The sequence below is a fragment of the Protopterus annectens genome, chromosome 2.part1 (genome assembly GCF_019279795.1).
Source record: "Protopterus annectens isolate FY-2018-M chromosome 2.part1, PAN1.0, whole genome shotgun sequence".
Lineage (NCBI taxonomy): Eukaryota > Metazoa > Chordata > Ceratodontiformes > Protopteridae > Protopterus > Protopterus annectens.
In genome coordinates this window covers 1297728932-1297751802 of record NC_056729.1, presented here as the reverse complement: position 1 = coordinate 1297751802, position 22871 = coordinate 1297728932, and positions in this window count along the sequence as shown.

The following is a 22871-nucleotide window of genomic DNA, read 5'->3' as shown; positions in this document are numbered from 1 at the left end:
TGAGGTGGAATCCTTCAAAGCACCCGGGCCTGTGGAAAATACAGCCCAAACCGCAGAATCCTTTATAAACGCATTCTATGAACACCTTCAAGAATGCATGGATAATGCGATCCCAAATAAAACCAAGACCCAATCCTCCAAAGGCAGACGTTCTGTCTGGTGGACCCCAACCATCAACAAACTATACAATAGAAGGAGGAAGCTACTAAATGATAGAGCAAAATCCCAAAAAGGGAAGGCATCATTGATCAGTATTAGCAAAAAACTACGGGCACACATAAAATTGTCTAAGGCCAGCTTCGAGAGAAAAATTGCACAGGACACTAAGGATAATCACAAGGCTTTCTTTAGTTATGTTAGGAACCTGGGTGGTAATTGCCAGATATGCTCAGAATTAGTCCAAAATGACAAAAAATACACTGAACCCACAGACATTGCCAACATCCTAGCTGACAGGTTCAGCGCAAACTTCTCCCACCCCTCCCCACCAAAAGGGCAAATATCTATCCCAGCAGAGTGCTGCTCCCCTTACATCTCAGATGCTCAGGTAAGAGCCGCCCTCTCCAAAGCAAAAAACACAGCATCAATGGGACCAGATGGTGTCCCGGGCTGCGTCCTACATGAACTCCAAGAAGAGCTAAACCCAAACTCCGATTTCCTCCATGAGACCTTCCTTGGAGGGATCTGGTCGTCGGGTCTCCCTTGTCGGCTCCGAGGGGGTGAGTGGCATCGGACCCTTGTCCGACCCCGCTCTCCCTCTTGGAGCTTCGGCATTGGTGAGCTCAGCACCGACATCGGCCTCGGAGCCTTCTCTTTCGGTGGGACCGGGAATTCCTGTCTCTTCGGAGCGGGAGTCTTCTGGCCTCCCTGGGAGGGGAGCCTTTGAGGTGATGAGGAGTCTTCTAGCCCTGGAGCTGAGTCAACAGTCTATTCCATTAGCTCCTCCCTCTTCGGTGCCTGTTGATGTCTCTTGCCATTCTCTTGCTCCCAGACCCAGAGATCCATCGCCCCAGGTTTCCCCATTGGGAAGAACTTCCTCTTCCGAGGTTTCTCCTGATCCTGCCGGAGAACCCCCGCGTAAGAGGGCATGCAAGAGGAAGCACACAGACCCCCCCAAGTCTACTACATCAGATACCGACTTAGATGATTCGGAGGGTTTCCCACGGTCCCCCTCTGAGGATGTCTCTTTTTCAGACATCCTGGAACTCCTTAAGCAGAGGGGGAACTGGCCTTCCATTAACCCCTCCGAGGATGAGTCGGTATACCTGGAGGCTTTTCGATCTCGACCCTCCACCTCCTGGGTGTCTCCGCCTTTCGACCCGCTCATGCAAGTGGTGGCTCGAAAGGCGTGGGCAGCCCCAGATTCTGTGGAACCAGTCCCCAGGAGGCCTTCCAAATTCATCACAGCCCCCGCAGACAAACAGTTTCTTACCAATGGTGTCCCTGTTGATGCCATGGTGGTGGCGGCTGCCACCAAGAAGGAACTTGCTGATCCTTCGGTACCTGTCCATCCTCCTAACAAGGACTCTAGGACCATGGATAGGTACGGTAAGCGGATGTTTTCTTAAGCGACCTTTGCTATGCGCTCGCTGAACTATCTCTGTCACTTTACCAGGCTTCAGAGAGACATTCTCAAGGAACTAGGTGAGGTAGTTCAGGATCCGTCAGCTGCTGGGGCTCAAGAAAAGATTGCCTCACAGCTAGGAATCCTAAATTCTATAACTAACTCTTCCATGCGGCTCATTTCTTATGCAGCCGATGGGGTGAGTAGAGCCGCAGGCACAGGAGTGGCACTTAGGCGTCAGGCCTGGATGCGGCTTTGTAATTTCGCAGATCCCTTTAAGGCGTCCTTCACTAATACTCCCTTCGATGGTTCGGCTTTGTTCGGGCCTCAGGTGAAGGACACATTGACCAGGTGTGAGCAAGACGTCAAGACTCTTTCTGCCGTAGGAGTCCATTTCTCCACCCCTTCAAGACCCTATCCAAAAGGTCAGAAGGGGGGAAAAATGTGGTTTCGTAAATCTCAGGGAGTCACGCCGGATACACATGGTCAGTTTACCCCCAGAGGCAGAGGGGGTAATAACAATAGATGCCGCCCTAGGGGCAGAGGGGGTCCGCAGAATCAGGGTAGCAGGGAGCCTCTCTCTGATAAACCCTTACAGCATCCCTGAGGTGTTGCCCGACTGTCCACCCTTGGAGGCAGTCGGGGGAAGATTGTCGCTGTACCCAATAGCCTGGCGTTCCCTCTCTCAAGACAAATGGGTACAGTCGATCATATCCGAGGGCTACAATATCCCTTTCGAGATATATCCCGTTCCTCATCAATCCCTTCCAGATGTTTCACCCGGTCTAAGGGAATTGGCAAAGCTGGAGGTATCAAAGCTCCTAGCAAAAAGAGCCGTCCAACTAGTGCCAGCAGACCAAGTAGGATCCGGCATCTACTCAAGATTCTTTTTGGTCCCCAAAAGGATGGGAGATTGGAGACCAATTTTAGACCTCAGCAAACTCAACAAATTTGTCAAGAAGGCAAGGTTCCGGATGGTCACGCTTCAGTCCATTCTACCCTTTTTGGGCAAGGACAACTGGATGTGCTCAATAGACCTTCAGGATGCTTACTATCACATAAAAATTCACAGGCGCTCCAGAAGGTTTCTCCGCTTTTGGCTGGGGACCAGTCATTTTCAATTCAGAGCCCTGCCCTTTGGCCTCACTACAGCCTCCAGAGTGTTTACCAAATGTATGGCAGTGGTCACGGCTCATCTGAGACATCAAGGATTCCAGGTGTTTCCGTATCTAGATGACTGGCTCCTCTCTGCCACCACCAGGCATCAACTTCTCAAGGCCAGAGACTACAATCTTCACACCTGCAACCAATTGGGGATTTCTGTAAACTTCGAAAAATCTTCTCTGTTGCCTTGCCAATCTATTACCTTTATAGGCGCAGAATTAGACACTGTCAGTATGTCAGCGAGACTCACAAACCAAAGAATTCTGGACATCCAAAAGTACATTCGGATCATTTTACTCAGCAAGAAGATCAAAGCCAGATTTGTCCTGAAGGTACTAGGTCTTATGGCGGCGGCCATCATACTACTGCCTTTAGCCCGCTTCCGCATGCGTCTTCTGCAGTGGATGTTGTTCACCCAGTGGTCATTCCAGCAGCTCCCCATGCAACACGAGATATTCGTGACGCAATCGTGCAAGAGTCATCTAACCTGGTGGATGTCTTCTCCGCAACTCCATCAGGGCCGATTGTTTGTTCCCCCAGTCCCGGTTGCCACAGTCATTTCGGATGCCTCTCTGATTGGGGGGGGGGGCATTATCAGGGCAGGATGGTCCATGGGACTTGGCAACCCATAGAATACCATCTGCACATAAATGTCCTAGAGATGAGAGCAGTGCTTTTAACGTTGCAAGCCCTCAGCGACTTTCTTCCTTTAGGGACTATTGCAGTTCAGACGGACAACATGTCCGTAGTCTGGTATATCAACAAACAGGGTGGGACCAGGTCCTATCCACTGTGTCGAGAAGCTCTCAGACTTTGGCAATGGGCAATCTCCTCTCTTCGGTTTCTGATAGCAACGCATATCCCCGGGAAATCCAACCTCTTAGCGGACAGGCTGAGCAGAGCTATTCTCATGCCACACGAGTGGTCTCTCAAACAATCGGTAGTGGACGAGATTTTTCAGAAGTGGGGCGTCCCTTGCTGCGACCTTTTTGCTACACCTCAAAACAGCAAATGCCCAGACATCTTCACCCTCTTTCCTCTACCAGGCCATCCCCTGAGAGACACTCTAACCCAGGATTGGCCCCGGGGACTTCTTTATGCCTTTCCTCCATTCCCACTGATACCTCAAGTGATTCAGAAAGCTACTGTATTGAGAGCCAAGTTGATTCTCATTGCTCCTTACTGGCCTCGACAAATTTGGTTTCCGTCCCTGCATCATCATCTCTTGGTGCAGCGTTGGCATCTGGACCCAGTTCCAGATCTTCTGTCCCACCAGTCGAGTCAACCGCACCGGTCCATTCCTTCCCTCAACCTCACTGCTTGGTTGCTCCACTTCCTTCCTTAGCCAGGCTTCCTATGATCTCTAATCCTGTTAGAGATATCATAGTAGCTTCTCTAAAGTCCTCCACCAGAAGGATTTATGCTAGTAAATGGCAACGTTTTTCCTTCTGGGCAAAGTCTAGAGACATAGATCCCTTTACTGCTCCAGTGCATTCAGTCTTGGACTTCTTAGCTGAGATTTTTCAGTCGGGCTCTTCTTCCTCTACAGTTAAGGTCCAATTGGCAGCAATCTCAAATTTTCATGTTGGCTTAGCGGATCAAAACATAATGTCTCACAAGCTTTGCAAAGCCTTTCTGAGAGGGATCTAACAACACTACTTCTCTATAAGCAGTTACATTCCTAGCTACAACTCTCACCACGGAAGTATTACTAATTATGCACTACTTTGCCTAAGTGATTCTCCCTACTTAATTTCCTAACTAATGTTATGTTCCTCCACATATATAAATTCAACCATATATTTGTCTATATTCAAGCGTTTAAAGTCTTGTTCTATTTGATACTATGTGTATATATTTTTTTATTTTTATCCTGTAAATGTGTTAACACTCATTTTTTGTGTCTATAATTTCTATTACTTGATGTGATGACTATGTATGTAAGCTTAGGCTGGAGTTTTTCTCCCCAGGCCTCTGCTGAAAATGGGCACTGTCAAAGTCAGACCATCCCAGTAGTCAGTTTTTGTTTTAGCACTCAAATCTGTTTTTTTTTTGAGATCAGCACTTGCTCAGAACTCGTTGTAAGCACTAAATAAGCTACAAATTATTACAGCACTCAACCTTCCTCACTTGTCTAGAGGAAAACAGTTTTTAGTACTTAATAATAAGCACCTATCCAGGCATATCCAAGTGTCAGCTCCTGATGTTTTCTCCTGTCTACCTGATGAATCTGGGCATCTTGGGGCAATGCAGCAATTGCCTCATGTACACAGACATCCCTCTCCTCCTACCACCCAACACTACAGCCTTTGAGAGATGCACTTATATAGCCAAAGTGGAAGCAAAGCTGTCTTCAGCTAAGACTGGATTAGACAGTCAAGAGGAGAGTTAAACACTTGCACCACACCATAATCATCACATAGTCCCTCAAAACCTACACCACCAAAACAGACACATAGAAACACAAAACACACACCTACCTTCATGGAGGCTCTCAATAAAAATGTGCTCAAGCAATAAAGACCTCCAAAGCAGAAACGCAAGCAATCTCCACCCCCCCAACACAACTCAAATGACACATAGCCCACAAACTCAGTGTGCCACTCAACCACAGCCCATAAGGCATAACAATGTACCCAACATTCTAGTCATAGTTGAATATATAGTCAGGCACACTGATGTTCCACTCAACAGGCTAAACAAGGAGAAAGTTACTGTCAACTGCCTGTCGGGTGCCAGGATCCACCACATAATGTACACACTCAGGTCACTCCACAATAAGTACAAATATGACTCTGTCATTGTCCATGTTGGTGTGAATGACCTGAGATGTACCTCCCTGGACTACATGAAAAGAGACATGGAGGAGCTCTCCGATCTTGTAGCCCAGGCAGGTATGACCCTAGCCCTGAGTAGCATCCTGCCATCACCCAGAATGATACCACAGTACAAGGAAAAAATGATTGACTTCAACAATTGGCTAAGCTTCTGGTGTCATTCCAAGGGGATCCAGTATCTGTCTGCCTGGGATGACATGATCAACAGACCACAGTGCTTTGAGAAAGATGGCCTGCAACTGTCACCCCTGGGATTCCGGATACTGGCTAAGGCTCTTGCCACCCCTATAGTGCCTTTTTTAGGCAAGGTTCAAATGACAAATTCACCACCATAACAGGTACAAGCAAGCAAAATCTGAGGGTAATGCTACTCAGTGCTAGAAGTCTAAACCTCAAAATGCATTCACTCGAGACACTCCTTAAAATGGAGAACATCGACGTCTGTGCAGTAACAGAGACCTGGTTCAAGGCTCCAGAGAGCACCCCTGCATTACCAGGCTATAGTTCATACCACACCTTTCGGCCACCTAACCTGGACCGAAACACTAAAGGCAGAGGTGTGTCCATATTCATTAAGCATATCCACACCTCCAGGCTAGTTACTCAGCATAATGCATCCGAGATTATCCAAGTGCAACTAACTCTGGGCAAGACCGCAATCCAAATTGTAATTTGCTACAGATCCCCCACCATGACCCAGGATTCCCACTCCTCATTTCTTGATACACTAGAAAATATTAGGGCACAACCCAACACCCTCATAATGGGCAATTTCAACTTCCCCACCATTAACTGGGAAAACTACTCGTGTACCAAATCTTTTGTTCAATGTTTTCTGGAATTCATAAATTCCAACGCCTTGGATCAACTTATCCACACCCCCACCAGGGGCAGCAATATCCTAGACCTGGTCATTACCAACATGGGTGACCAGTGTTTCACACCAGAGGTCAATTCCTCGTTGGTCGGATCTGACCACAAGCTAATCACCCTAGACATCTACATCCCGCCCTCACCCCCTATTAGGGAAACCACCGTAAAAAATTTCTCCAAAGCCAACTTCACACTTCTTAAGACAAAAGTGGCAAACTTCATGACACCCATGCAGATGGACAATAGAGGTATGACTGCTGAATCCTACACAAATGCACTTTATAAACATTTACACGAGTGCATGGATCATGCTATCCTTAACAGAACCAAGATGCTATCCTCCAAAAAAAGGAAGCCAATCCGGTGGTCCACTGCCATAAACAAACTCTACAACAGAAGAAAGAAACTGTTGCAAAAAAGAGTAAAATCCCATGATTGGAGGAACTCCCTGGTCAGCCTCAGTAAGAAGCTGAGATCCCTCATAAAATCATCCAAACTAGTTATGAAAACAAAATTGCTGCTGATTCTAAAGACACCCAGAAAGCATTCAATAGCCATGTCAAGAATCTCAATGGCAACACTCAGATCTGCTATGAGTTGCATCACAATGGCACTAAATATACAGAACCAACTGATATTGCCAACACCCTTGCAGATAGATTCAGTGCTAACTTTACCCCTCTCTCACCCCCTAAAGGGCCCATCTCTATACTGGAAGAATGCAAAGTTCCTGTGATCAGGGCTATTAAACTTCCAGGCCCCTCCAAATCAAGATGACACTAAGGCCTAGTATGAGCTGTACACAAAAGCACTGTACAACCACATTCATAGCTGCAACCACATTCATACTGGCAGAAATAAACCACTCTCATGGACCCTTATCATAAATAGGCTATTCATCAAAAGGAAATAATCCTCTCCAAAGCCATGAAAGAACAGACAAAGCAGTGCAAAAAGACACTCACCAGTCTAAACAAACAAATTAGAGAGCTGTTCAAATCTGCCAAAGCAAACTATGAGGCAAAGATAACCTCTCAAATGAAAAATAACCATAAGACTTTTTTGCTTATGTTCATAACCTCAGGTGAAATGCTCAGCAATGTGCTGAGATAATCATAAATGGCAACACATGCACCCATCCTGAAATTATAGCAAACCTGCTGGCCAACAAATTCAGTTCAGACTTCTCCCCCATCACCTCCTACCACACCCAAATACCCACAACCATTCCCCTACTGGTCATTATGAAGAAACAGATCCTTACTGCACTCAATAAAGCCAAAAACATAACTCCCATGGGTCCCAACAACATTCCAGGATGCTTTTTAAGTAGCTTAAAACAAAATCTATCAAGGGCACTAAAAATCCTCTTTAACCACAGCTTTGTCCCGGAGGAATGGAGGACTGCAACAGTTGTCCCTCTGCACAAAGGGGCCCATCAACTGACCCAGGGGATTCCAGAACCATAAGCTTGACCAGTTTTATCTGCAAGGCCATGGAGACAATTATCATGGACTTGATCAATAGTGACATAGAAACTCTCCAAACACTGGACCAAATCCAATTTGGTTTTGCCAAAGGTAGTCTTACCTGTTCAATCTTGTGGACTTCTTTGAGAAAGTCACCAGGTCTATGGATCAGGGTAAAACAGTACATACTGCTTATCTAGACCTGGCCAAAGCTTTCTACACAGTCCTCCACTTGGGAAATATAGATAAACTTACTGAGTTAGGCATAAACCCCTACATCATCAGATGGATAGCAAATTGGCTTACTGAGAGCACACATGTGTCTGAATAGGTGAATTCCCTTCCAATAAGAAACCTGTTACTAGTGGTGTCCCACAGAGCTCAGTGTTGGGACCTCTCCGATTTGGTATACACTTCTCTGAAGTGAAGGCCAATGTTGGGGGCCTCTGGCTCACCAAATTCACCAATGACTGTAAGCTGGGAGCAATCATTGAATCCCCAAATGATATTGACATCCTACAAACAGGCCTAAAAATGTAAATGACTGATGCCAAAACCATGGTCTGAGACTAAATGCTAAAAAATGCATAATCATACCCTTCTGTAAATCAGATATTACATTAAATTATAATATTGATAGTACATCCTTGAAAGTAGACTCAGTGGTAAGGGACCTAGGAACTCAGACAGATACTAACCTAAACTTTGACCACCAGGTAGCTATGGTAGTGAGGAAATCCTTCTGTGAAGTTCATCTTATAAGGAAAGGCATTAAGTTCAAAGGAAGTCGTAGTGCCATTGTACATGGCCTTCAACAGGCCCATAATTGAGTACAATGCTCCCTTCTGCATGTACATAACTAGGCACTTACACCATTGGAGCAGCCCAGAGGTTAAAGGTCCTATCTCTTTACTCCATTTCATATAGTTTATTGAGAGGTGACTTATGCCTGACCTACAAGGTATCCTCTGACCCAGCTCTGATGAAAATGTTACATATTCACAAGAAAAAATATATAAGGGTTACATATTCCATGGAGCTGAACCTTATTTGTGACTAACAGAAGTTGCTGGAGAGACAGATTCATATCCCAAAGGCTACCTTGTCTATGGAATAAACTTTGCATCATCATAAAACAAAGTCCACCCGTCACTCTCTTCAAAAAAGAATTTGGATAAATGGATGGAGACCCATAAATTCATTTCCAGGGTACTTCCCATGTCCTTTATGGACAGAGACAGTCTGCAAAATGGCTCAGGGCTCCAACTACTCTCACCCTACCTCATCCTATATATGTGGAATTAAGATGCAATATTGGGATATCCTAGGTGTTATTGACTAGGCTTGTAAAGGGTCTTGTGCCATTAGCCTAGTAATCACCTATGAACAAATATGATTATGTTGTACAGTTGGGTACTGCTCTATGAACATGTCTACATGTGTTTTATTGTCAGATTGCATTAACACCTACAGTGTGTATGCCACAGATGACTACGCATTTCTTCATTATCCACAACACTTCCAAATTATTCCATGTGATGCAATATATTAACAAGGATCTCAATGCGATTCTACTGCAATACTTATGGAAAACCTAAATAACTAAGCTCAGTCTTAAATGTTCAGTAATAACTGCTCATATATGTTACTTTCTGGCTGAATTAGGACTATGTGAACAATGCAGGTGGACAGGCAGTAAGTATGAGTGAGTTATGCTATTACTTTTGTTTTACAGCAAATGTGGATATGCAGTCCTTAGACTGTGGTTTATCAGAAGGGGTAGTACTCTAGGTACTTTCAGCAGTTGCAGTGTTACTTGTTGTCTGTTTGTGGGTTCTATTCCTACCACAGTCATTTTGTTTCTGTAATGTTCACCTTGGCTTCTGTTAGACATTTATGTATATTTTGTTAAACCGATCATCTATAAGGTCATCTTTATGTTGTAATACATGCATAGACACATACTCCATGTAGGCCATAAATAACTACTCATTTTGCTGATGTCTGTGTTGCCTTGAAAAATACTGACTGTGTAATGTTTAACTATTAAGCTACCATACTCTGTCACACAACATAGGTCATCAGATGCCATTTGTCTTTATTTGGAAATGTCCTCTATATGTACATATTCCCACAACTGTCTCTCTCTCTCTCTCTCTCTATACATATATATAAGAGAGAGAGAGAGATCAACATTTCTACAAATGTAGATCTCTCTCTCTCTCTCTCTCTCTCTCTATATATATATATATATATATATATATATATATATATATATTTAGACACGCACATACATACATATATATATATATATATATATATATATATATATATATATATATATATATATATATATATAAGGTCATATATGTTTATATTTGAAGGTACACCTATGGTTATATATATGTAAATATATCTACATTTGTAAACACATATATCTACAATAGCATTAATATGTCTGTCTGTATGTTTGTAAAAGTATCAACATATGTATCATTCATACACATATCTACAATAGCATTAATATGTCTATATATTGTAAAAGTGTTAGTGTATATATTTTCCATACATATAGGTACTATTACTTATATGATAGTCCTAGTCATTCTCATATATTAATGTGGAGTACTATATACTGTAGTAAATACAATCCACCACTTATCATTGTCCATACAGCAGTAACCTTGTGTTTTTGTACTACCCACTGTGCATAATGATGATCACATCATTTTTCATATGATACACTGGGCCTTTATCACATTGTATTCAATGTATAGAATATTCCATAAGTACAAAAGGCCAACTGGTATTTTATGCCTTAACTGTGTATTCACAGCTCAGACATGTTTAATTAACAGTAACTTATTTTCCTATAGCATTGAGCATGTAGCTAGGCAAGTAAGGGTCTAGACACTTGTGTAGATGTAAGTGACTGCTTTAAGTTCAAATCTAGCTTATTCTACTTTGACATCTGTTACCCTGATTTGTGAGGTACATGTGTACTGTCCAATATAACTCCATATGTAAAGAAATGCTACCCACCCATGTTTGAAAGTTCTTGATTATGTATGGTGCTTATTATGAAAATGTTATGCACAGATATAACTTTCTTTTATTTGCAGTCTAACTTCATAACACATCTTTGCTGTTGTATAATATTTACACTCATTACATTCTCACATGTGCCAAGTAGAGAGGTCACGTCAGTCATTGAGCAGATGCACACTTAAGGAGTGGGGATGGGAGAGTTGTCTGCTTTAACTTTTTCTGCCTTATTGGTACCTTTTATTACTAATGGCCTTCACTGTCCCCATTTTGCACTGTTTATGATATGGCATCCCTGAATGCAAATGTGTACACAATCTTTCCATAATACAACAAATAGGTATATCTCCTAATTGTTAATCTTGTGAGTATCATATTTGTGGTGCACATCACATTGTGTATCCTGTATTTTGAAATAAGTTGAAACATTTGTTAGTGTGTATACTGGGGGTGGGGAGAATGTAAGATGATGTTTCCAGGCACAATCTAAATTATAGGCATCTGTGTTGCAATTGTACCAGGAGGGTAGTTATGAATGGCTTACATATAAGTAAGTGTCTGCTGGATTGGTACTTCCTGTTAATTGCATACACCACAGCTTCTGCAGTGTCTGCTGCTTTATTGTTTCACAATGAGCAAGTTGCCTGAATAGTTATGGTGTTCAGCTCACTTCAGTGTGTAGACATCTTGTCTTTTCCTGTATTGGATGTATCGGGTGTCTGCCATTTCACAATGGCAGTGCTATTGGCAGAGTAGTAGCACTGTGTATTGTTTGCTTTCTCTTCTCTTCTTCTTGAATAAATTTAGGTGCACAAATGTGGTTGGTAGGGAATTGAGTAGACTTACATATATGTTTCGCTTTTCTGTATGTTGTCTTAGTGGAGCTTTTCCAGTGATGTCCAACACGAGCACATGCTGTTTCAGGATGGCAGCGACATATATCTGTGTAATCTGCTTGTGATGAATGAAAGTTATGCGAGTGTATATATATATATATATATATATATATATATATATATATATATATATATATATATATATATATATATATATATATATATATATATATATATATAATCTGACAATAATATAAATATATCATAACATGGCAGTGCTGTATATTGTAAGAACATTATGTAAAGATGTGATCCAGACATTCCACTCACAATGTAATGATTGGACTTCTTCAGGATATGTGTTACCCATAATGCTGTGTTAAACTAGTTTGCATAAGTATTCCATGACTCACATGGATTGCTTGTATGTTGGGACTTGCCTAACAACACATATCCTACTTGGGATATCTCAGCATGAGCTACAAGTTGTACTTCATAATGTTGCATCATTTTATGGACCTGTCTTATTGACACCTCACCATATATGTAGGTATTTATTATTCTAGTGTGAATCTCTTTATAAGCCAATAATGGATTTCTTGTTGTGTTGCTTGCAATTTTTATAGACTGGGTTTGTATATAATTTAGAATCTTGTTTGCTACTAGTATATAGCATTTCTGCTTGTGTGTTATCCAGCTGTGTAGTGTGAGGTTATTGATATACATACATACATGCATGCATATGTTGCAATGGAGTTTGTTCTGCTATCCCACATATGTCCATGAACACTCCATGCAAGAATAAGCTACTCTTGCACAGAGTGTTCTGTGTCCGTGTAGAGTAGCAGCGCGCCTTGCATATTCATGATGGCATGCTGCTGTACTCTCTACATAGACACGATCCATGTACAAGTGCAGGGGGTGTGTCCAAGCAGTGCACAGACACTAAACATGCCTCCTGTGCTCAGAAAGTGCCGTACAACACTTTCTAAGTCATACTGGCATAATATTAGAGCTTAGCTGGAATATTATGCCAGCATTCAATGTCCATGAACACTTACATAAAAAATAACATCATCAGTGTCAGCGGACACTGAAAATTAAAATGGCAAGAGGAAACAATACAGGGGGTGTGTCACAGCTTCTGTGACATACCCCCTGTATTGCTAAATCCATACAACACTTCTGCATGGTGCAGAAGCAGGAAATGTGTGCAAATGTACACACATACCCCTCACCCATACAGATATTCGCAAAATGCCAGATGTTCGTCTCATAAGTGTGGTCCACTCCACATATGAGATGGATGGCTGGCAAAATAGTGGAAAATCATTAAAGAGTGAAATTGGAAAATAATGACAGACAATGCATTTTCAGACATTGTACCCTTCAGAAAAGTCATGGCAATGCAAAGCATGTTATCCTATCAACTTTCTAAGTTGGCCAGAGCAATCTTTAAAATCCATCCCTATTTCTCCCCCCATCATGTCAGGCTTTGTCCAGATGCCCTGCCTTAACAGGCAGAAAGCAATGTGCATATCCCTAAAGTAAAATAAAAATAGAACGCAAAGTTAAATATTTTTTTCTGTTCCCAATAAAGTTTAAAAATAGCTGAGTGGGTGTGCACATTGTGCATCAATGCATAGTAGAGTTTAAACACCTAAAGGAGTTAAATAGAAACATACAACCAAAGCAGAGAAAGTGGAATAGTGTGGTGGTTAGAGCATTTGCTTAACATGCAATCAATCACAATTCAAGCCCCAAAGCAGTACATTCATTTTCATATGTGAAACATGGCTAAAAATATATATTTTTATAAATAGGTAGTGAATATTACAAATGTGTTGACCAGGGTAGTATAGCAGGTCCAATGTAAGGTGTTAGTGTAGTACAGATGTGAAACCCCCACATAAACACAGGTGTCCCAATATAGCCACAAAAGAATGTAATGTAATGAAAGTACATAAAATGAGAATAATAATAATAATGATAATAATAATCATAATAAGTAATAATACTAATGATAGCCCATACAATAACAGCTGAGCAATGATAGACAGAGCTCAGCTGTGCTTAGCTAGAGTAAGCATTGCTGAAATATGCATGCTTAGCAAGAATTAACATAGCTAAGAGGATTTGTGCACTAGTAAGCAGGGTTTAGAATCTACCCCTTTAGGTAATGCTTAACTATGCTAAGCAGGTGTGCCCGGCACTTAGCTTAATTCAGCATATTCAAAACTGTCCAATCACGGCAAAGAGCAGGAAATCAGCCCTATTTAAACCTCACAGGTGGGAATACAGCCCATAACCAGTTGTAGCTCCCCACTGTAGGCACTATGTCTGGTGTTGGTGAAGGTGTGCGCTTTCGGGCACAGTGCTGGGGCATTCAGGAGTCCAGGGTCATGGTCGGACTCCTTGTGGAAAACCATAACATGAGACTGCTGCAAGACCAGTACCAGGGCTCCCAATACAAAGCAGAGGCCTGGAAACATCTCGCCTGTGATCTCATCAGTGCCACTAGCATCCCTCAGACTGGTGAGCATGTCTGGCACCACTTTGCTGACTTGAAGCGGAGGAAGAGGGAGCTGTTGGACCAGTGGGTCCAAGATGCCTGGGTGGGGAATGCTCCAGGCGTGTGTAAGTATCAGTCACAATAACTGTTTTTCAAAGTTCAACCTATGTATGTGATGGATAGGTATGCATAAATGTTTTTCTTATCACCTGTACAGCTGCAGATGAGAGGGCTGCCAACTTGGATGGCCATGCCAGCAGGCTGCTAAGGCTATGTTGTGAGGCTGGTGAGTAACAATCTAGCTTGTAGTATTCAGGGCAAATAAATAAAACTGAGTATTATGTCACCTTGCAGTATTTAAAAATGGGTATGGTCTGTACTGAATAAACAAGCTCGTAGGAGAGTAATACTGAATATATCATATATCATATATATGGTCATATATCAATAAAATTGTAAGTACTTGTTAATAAAAGTCAAAACCCCAGAATGGTTTTGTTTACTTTGGTATTGTATGAAATGAAATGTGTACAGTTTATGCATAGCAACTATAGCTCTGAAAGCATTAAACAATCAAGGCTCATCTGACAAAGAATGTGGAGTTATAAAACAGGAGATTAACTACATGAAATATTGCATGCATCAAGATCTGATATCTGAATAGTAATGTTGGGTTAACCAATGTTTTCTACACTTTGCTATACAAGACATATAGCACATATGCATACATACATGGATGTCAGAATTACAACTTCAGAGTGTACAATCAAGAGGGTATTAGACAGAAAGTCAAACAAGAGGCAGCAGTTCCTCAGTAGCTCATTCTGATGAAACATGGACCTGTTGCATTTTTAGTACAAACAGGCACAGTTCGAATCCCAGGAGTGGTTATAAGCTGTATACATAATTTCACCCAGGATTTTGTGAATATGTGTAGAAACAGTCAGGCAGTGTTAACATAAATTTCTTCCACAGGTCTGCCAGGTAAGAAAAGGTATAAAGTAGCCATAAGAAGGCTGAAGTTATACTGTGTCCAACATCCACTGTTCAACCCCAAGTCTACAAATGACAGCAAAATAAGTACATACACCAAGTAGTCTCCCCCCAAGAAATGTTCCTCAAGTGTCACACTGTCACAACTAGTTGTCACTGCTGCCAACAACCAGGGTGACCAATAGAAATCAGGGCAGAGTATGGTAGTACTACACACACACACACACACACACACACACACACACACACACACACACACACACACACACACACACACACACACACACACACACACACACACAGTATGAGTGCACATATGTAATCCTGACTATGTGAATATGGGTAGAAACAGTCATGTAGTGTTAACAGAAATTTCCTCCACAGGTCTGCCAGGTAAGAAAAGGTATAAAGTAGCTATAAGAAGGCTGTAATTATATGCTATGTACAAACATACCCCTGCCCAAACCAAGGCCATAGGTTGTTGTAAAGTGAGGTAATACATGTAGAGTAATGATTAGAGCAATGATCATTAAAGTTGTGAGCACTTCAAGCATATACAGTTGTTAATTGACATTTATTTCTCTCCTCCACCTTATCTGCACCAATAATCTAAACACATAAATCTGTGGGTATGTTTTTCACCAAGCCTACTGTTGGGACATGTGTCCTATTGTTCTACAAATATTGAAATGTTTTTCTATTAATGTTCCCTGTTCAAATACTATCACTGATGGCCTGCTGCTATCAACGTAACCTGCATGCCATTATAATGCCCACTGTGGTTCCATATATGCAGGTCTTCTGTTTGCTATGCACCTGTTCCAAATCTGTTGTTTTGGGTTAATGGGAATACCTGTGCGTGCTGTTATAACTAATCCTGGAATGTGGTTTTTCATGACTAACCACCATATGCTGTAAAACTGCAACACCATAGAGTGTCAGGGAAGGCTGATCCCAGCGGATCTGCCTGTCCCACCTCAACTGGCCATGGCAGTGGGCCCCAGTACATCTGGGACCCACCCTGGGACCTCCTTGTCTGCTGCCCCTGCAGCACTTTGGGTAGAACCACCTCAGGGGATGGGGCTCATGCCCCCTGGACATGGGCGCAGACAGGATCCTATCACCTGAAGCCAAATCTGGGGATTGGTGAGTAGCAAGCTTTGAAAGGAGTTTGGAGATCTGCTACACCAGATTGAGGACTGCATGGTGCATCTAGAGGGTCAGCCTGCCCTTCCTGCTCAGCCCCCAGCACAGCCACCTTCGGGGCCGTGAAGGTGCAGTGGTAACTGCCCATGGGTGGGGACCTCAGTCCCAGTGTATCCATTTGTGGGCTCATGGGATCTGATTCCCAACCACCCATCCCCATCCAAGGTGTTTACCCTCCACATGTGTCATATAACATCCCACTCTCACCTTAAAAAAACAAAAAGGACAATCTGTTCCCACTAAAAAATGTCACCCCATACATACCTGTCTATTTCTCACATGTGTCCACTGGACACGTAATCTGGTGTAATTGGCTTCACAACACATTATTGTTGTCCTCACCCTCTCTCTGGGGTTTGACTGTCCAAATTTACCTCCAAATTCTGTATATATGCCCAGCTGTTGCTGTAGAAGAAATGGATAGCTATGGACCTTCCCTACACCCATCTTGCACATCCTTAGCTATCTTTCATATTGTTTTTCCCTCTGCATGCCACCTTCCTATAGCCCCTTTTTTCTTTTCTTTTAAAGAAATTAGCATAGGGGAAGTGGGTGTAAGCAGTAGTAAGCAGAAGTAAGCATGTTTGTGTGGTGCTAAGTGAAGCTGACTCAGATTAAGCGATTTTATGGCTAACTGTGTGTAAGCATAGTTCATCGTCAGTTAGCATTGCATAGCTCTGCACAAACCCACACAATTCTCCTCACAAATGCTTAAAAGTGCCTTAATCACTCTGTATCCAATAGCCCTTCTTCTGCCCAGCAACAAAATAGCCAGTGTCTGCAAGTCTTGAACCTAGGACTCCGCATACCATAGCCACAGCAATCTACCACTAAACTATCTGAGCTGTAGCCATGTGTGATATTTATTAACCATATCATTCAGTAGAGTCATTCAACAGTTGGGAAAAGATTCTGTAGAATTAGTCAAATTTTGTATACATATATATATATATATATATATATATATATATATATATATATATATATATATATATATATATATACACACAAATCTATATGTGTATGGAGATGCATATACATATGGACAAATAAATACACAATATATGTAGAGATATACATATGAAATATATATGTACAGATATACATGTAGAGATAGAAAAGTAAATCGATACATACAGCTATATCTATGCACATATAAATATATATATATAGCTATATATACATATATATAGACATATATATATATATATATATATATATATATATATATATATATATATATATATATATATATATATATATTTATATGTCAACATATATATGTATTGGAGTTGCACATCAGATCCATACCCCAAACCTCTTACTGTAACAAATCAGTCCAAAGGATGTAAAAATGGGGGGGGGTCAAGGTGCCCAAAATAGGGCCATCTTTGAAATATTGCCCTCACCCCTCTGTCTCCAGCAGCAACTGTTCTGCCTTGTAACAAAAGTATTAGTCCTGCCAAGTCTTGGACCCAGAGCCCTGTACACCATAGTCAAAGCAATGGTCCACTACACCATGTGAGCTCTACAAAATACTGATGCTTTTCCAAACATATCAGTCAGTAAAGTCATTCAACAGTAGGGAAAAGATTCAGTAGAATCAGTCAGGCTTTCTATATATGCATGTACTTATGTATGGTGATGCATATATGTGGACAAATATAGACACAAAATATATCTATAGAGATATACATGTAAGATATATACATATATATACCTAAACATATATATATATATAAAACTATATAAATACATACACACACACATATATATATATATATATATATATATATATATATATATATATATATATATATATATACATACGTATGTATACATAAATATACCTAAATATATAACAGCTACAAACAAATGCAATCTGAGGGTCATGCTGCTCAACACTTAAAGTCTAAATCTCAAAATGCACTCACTCAAAGCACTTCTTATTCACAAAGGATGCATACACGTCTACACTGGTAGCCCAACATAATGCATCACAGATACTGCAGGTGAAGCTAGCATAGGGTAAGACAGCAATCCAAGTCGTAGCCTGCTACAGGTTCCCAACCATGTCCCAAGAGTCAAACCACATGTTCCTAAGCACCCTGGAGAATATTACTGTGCAACCTAACACTATCATACTGGTTGACCTCAACTACCCCTCCATTAACTGTGAAAGTTATCCATGTATCAATGCATTTGCCCAGTGTTGCCTGGAATGCATCTATTTCAATGGCCTGGACCAGCTCATTTATGCACCCACTACAGGTAGCAACATCATTGACCTAGTCAGTACTAACATGGGTGACTGTTGCTGTACACCAATAGTAAACTCCACCATGGTTAGATCTGACCACAATGTCAGCACATTAGAAATCCACATCCCTCCCACCCCCTGCAAAGGTAAACACCATGAAAAACCTTTCCAAAGCCAACTTTGGCCTCAAAAGATCAGAGGTGGCTAACTTCATGGCAGCCATGCAAATGGAGACTAGTTGCATGACCTCCAAACACACACCAATGCAGTACGAACATGTACACAAATGCATAGATTCCACCATACCCAACAGAAACAAGATGCTCCCCTCCAGAAAAGGGAAGCCAATCTGGTGGCCCCCTCCCAAACTACTCTATAACAGAAGGAGGAAACTGATATGGAATAAGGTGAAGTCCCAAGACTGGAAACTCCCCCCCCCCCTTATCAGCCTCAACAAAAATATGAGATTCCTCATGAAATACTCTAAAGCTAGCTGTGAAAACAGAATTGCAGCGCACAGTAAAGACATCCACAAGGCCTACTATAGTTATGTAAAAACTCTCCATGGCAATACCAGCATGTGCTCTGAGCTACTGCACAATGTTAACCTCCTATACTGAGCCAGCAGATATTGCCAATATACTGGCACACAGATTCATTGGCAACTTTACCCCTCTCCCCACCCCCAAAGGACCAATCACAATACCAGTACACTGCCAGGCACCCAGTAGTACTGCTGCTTTGGTTAACACACCACTGTCCAAGGCCATGAATGCAGCTTCTATTGGACCTAGCAATATTCCTTGCTGTCTTCTGCATGAACTACAGAGTGAACTGGCACCTCACCTGTGTGCCCTGTTCAATCACAACCTCACCTCAGGCTTTGTCCCTGCTGACTGGTGCACTGCTACAGTTATCCCTCTCCACACAGGAGGAGTGGCTGCAGACCCTGGGAAGTATCACCCCATTAGCCTGCCAAGGCTGTCATGCAAAGCTATGGAATGCATCATGGACCTAAGAAACAAGGACATGGGAATCTCCAGACTCAGGATCCCACACAGTTTGCTTTTGTGATGGGTAGATCATGCCTGTTCAATCAACCTGGTCAACTTTTTTGAGCCAGTCACTAGAGCTGTGGGTGAAGGCAAGGTGGTTCATACAGCCTACCTCAATCTGGCCAAGCCCTTTGATAACATTCTCCACTCAGGGTTCATGGATAAACTCACTAGGTTACACATCAACCCCTATAACAGTAGGTGGGTTGCAAACTGTCTCACAGCAAGAACACACAGTGTGAAAGCAGCTGAGCCCAAGTCAGTCTGCCGACCAGTCTTGTGTGGAGTTCCACAGGGTTTGGTCCTGGGTCCTCTCCTGTTTGTATCAACTTCTCTGAAGTCCTTGACAACATGAAGGGACTCTGGCTGACAATGTTTGCAGATGATTGCAAGTTGGGCGCTATTAACTACCTAAGTGATGTTGACATTCTACAGAAAGGCCTCACTGAGACCAATGACTGGTGTCAGAGCCATGGCCTTAAGCTCAATGTTAATGAATGCGTTGTCATCCTCCTTTGGGATGTTAGGCACTACAGGGATGTTACAGCACCAAAAATCAGACACCAGTGTGAAAGTGCATACCCATAACCAATTCCACCAGAGTCACAGTCACATACCAGTAGGTTAGGTGAACAGTAGAATATATGGACTGTGTGAAAAAATATATAATAGTTTTCCAGTCACACACTACCCCTACATATAGTGATCCAATTCTCAGTGTAGTCTGAATCCTGAACATGGTACAGGACACATCTCAGTCTGCTGCTACAAAGGCCTATGGCCAATAGACCAGCAGACAATGGAGCAGCATGCACAGTCAGATAAAAAAGGAGCCATAACACTTACATTTACCCCTTCCATACACAGCCAAAATAACATGTGCACATGACATTTGTACACAATCCCGACAGTCTGTAAACAATAGCCAGACATGCACAGACCTCTCAAATGTACAGTTCACCTCAGAATGTACAGGCTCAGGACTGATGTCTATGGCCTCTTCCCTGTAGCATGTCTGTAGGTCTACTACATCACTGGGATTGTAGGAGGAATGCAGGCAAGACATAATGCTACTAAATATGTCTGAGTCTCATACTGCATGACATATGGACAAAGCCTGACATCATTTGGGGATAGAGGCCCAAGCACAGGTGTAGATTGGACATATTGGTGTCAGAAATTTAGACAGTTGCTGATATTACTGGGTTTGTTGTAACATATCCTTTATGAGGAGTATGAAGGCAGCAATACCAACGGAGTTTAGTATTTACTGACTGCATTCCCCAGAATCCCTGACTGATTTTCCAAGGACAGCAACTGTCTGGGGAACAGACAGCACATAACAGGCAAGCATGTAGCCAGTCTGTAGACAGCATGCCAGTGGAGAGGTATGTCAAAGACATATCACTGTCAGACATGAAGTCACTCACTAAATGCATGTCCACACAAACCCTATCAACCCACCATGTATATAACAGCACTAATGATGACATAGAATCTGTTCACAATTCTGGAGATATGTCCCCATGTTTTTGTGCTGTCTCCAGATGTCCTGTCCTGTGAAGTGTTCCCACCTACTCTCTGTGAATCTGTAGCTCACCACCTATGTAATGTCCCTTACACAAGCAATAGGGCCAAGGCCCACATGAAGGACATCCCATTTGTTGGAACTAGCAGCAGTGCCTAGGCCCACAGCACAAAACTATGTGGGCACCTACATAGTTGTACGACCTTAGCAAAACCTGACATCTGCACATCTGCAGAGAGGACAGACAGGAAGTGGACAGCAAACATGTTATGCATTAGGATGAATGTCCTGAAGAATAGAAGTCTGAAAGTGAAATGTATGCCATTACTACATGACAACAGTCCTCAATGACACGGGCAAAAAACATACTACTTTACAGTTCATATAATAATATCATATTAATATCCAATAGGAGATACATAAAAACATACAGCTGAAACACCAAGAGCAAGATAGTGTAGTACTCAGAGTCCCAGCTCTGTATGCTCAGGTGCATGGTTGGAGTACTACAATAGGCAATCTAATTTACATGGAAAGGCAGTGTCAGCTGTACTAACATCATAATACAATATGTGTGGAATCATATTCATCAACCAGTGTACTGTAGCTGGTGTAACATGCAAGTGTGAGTGCATATAACATGTGATACTACCATGTATAAAAAATAATAAATAAAACAACATGTGATACTACCCATGTATAGCCAAGTATCCTGCACAGTATAGTCACACCCCTTGCTATTGTAATGACAGCACACAAAAGCATGTTATATATAGGACATTAAATAAACCTATTACATGATGTCATTATTCTGCTATTTTATGAGACTGGAATGGGCGTAATGGTTACCAGGGCAGAGCTATGCTTAGCAGGTTTACACATTGCTTAAATGTGAATGATAATGAGTAGTTACGTCTGCTAAGCATATTTGTGCACTGGTAAGCATAGGTAAGTGAAGCCTACACAGTTTAAGCGCCTATCAGTTTAACCATGTTTTAGCGCTGCTTAACAATGCACAAACCAGTGTAAACCTGCTTAGAACTGCTGAAAAGTGCCTTAATCACTCTGTATCCAGCAGCCCTGGCCAGCAACAAAATAATCAGCCATGCTTAGTCTTGAGCCCAGGATGCTATACACCATAGTCACAGCAATTTAGCACTAGGCCATCTTAGTTGTGAGATGTCAGGATATTTTTTACAACATATCATGCACTACAGTCAGTTTACAATAGGAAAGACACACTGTGCAATGAAGAATGATTGTTATCTACAAATATATTCATGAAAAAAATATTTGCATATATAGAGGGATAGATATGTGTGGAGATACATATATATGTATAACAATATATAGATATATTACCAAGAAATACTGAGGTGTGTGTGTGTGTGTGTGCATGTGTGTGTGTGTGTATATATATATATATATATATATATATATATATATATATATATATATATATATATATATATATATATATATATATATATATATATATATATATATATATATATATATATATATATATA